This window comes from Penaeus monodon, chromosome 24 (assembly GCF_015228065.2).
Source record: "Penaeus monodon isolate SGIC_2016 chromosome 24, NSTDA_Pmon_1, whole genome shotgun sequence".
Taxonomy (NCBI): Eukaryota; Metazoa; Arthropoda; class Malacostraca; order Decapoda; family Penaeidae; genus Penaeus; species Penaeus monodon.
Window position 1 is genome coordinate 26,519,191 of NC_051409.1, and position 668 is coordinate 26,519,858.

Consider the following 668-nt stretch of genomic DNA (forward strand, 5'->3'; position numbering starts at 1 on the left):
GCACTCCAGTAATACCAATTCCCATGAAGACCAAAGACACATGCATACACTACTAGGCGACCTCCGGGTCAATTATGGAGGATCCGAAGGCCCATTTGCGGGATACCCACTGTCACCTTACCCTGCTTGCTCAGTGCCCCCAAGATGCCCCAATCCATAGTTGTAGTATGAACTGTTTTTAGTTATCTGTTCGATGAGAGGCGGCCATGTTTGTTTATAGAGCGTGTTCGTGGGCTGTCAGTTTGAAATCCTGGTCATTGGCATCTTTGTCCTTTCTCCATCTTGTGAGGTGATAGAGTGCAACATTTCTTTCAACATTTTTTCCCGTTAATGACCCTGTTAAAGCGACGCAAAGAAGGGATAGACATGAAGGATTTTTTTTGGGGGGGAATATTTGGATAGAGGAGGAACATAGCCAAAATATACTATTTTAAGAGGAAAACTATACAAACAATCTTAAAATCAAGAACGTGAGATAGTAAGTTCGATACAGAGAATCGAGTTTTGAGATCTTATATTTTGCTTCTTTAAGAATATGATAAATTCCGTCAGTTTCTCGTCATATGTTTTTGAGATTGCTTGTTCAAAATGAATGATTTCGTTTTAGCCTAGAATACCTGTATGACGATTTTATATATGACACAACTGTCCCGTCTCAAACTCGTACT

The 668-nt window shown here is 40.1% G+C and overlaps 1 protein-coding gene across 1 annotated transcript in view; it reads right to left on the minus strand.

The window, feature by feature from the left end:
• The window catches only part of LOC119588693 (zinc finger protein 107-like), a gene marked incomplete at its 3' end in the record, with an annotated part of 3,500 nt that extends 3,185 nt beyond the window's left edge, over positions 1 to 315 (minus strand). The window contains 1 exon segment of the mRNA XM_037937329.1: positions 122 to 315.
• Between the last annotated feature and the right edge of the window lie 353 nt (positions 316 to 668).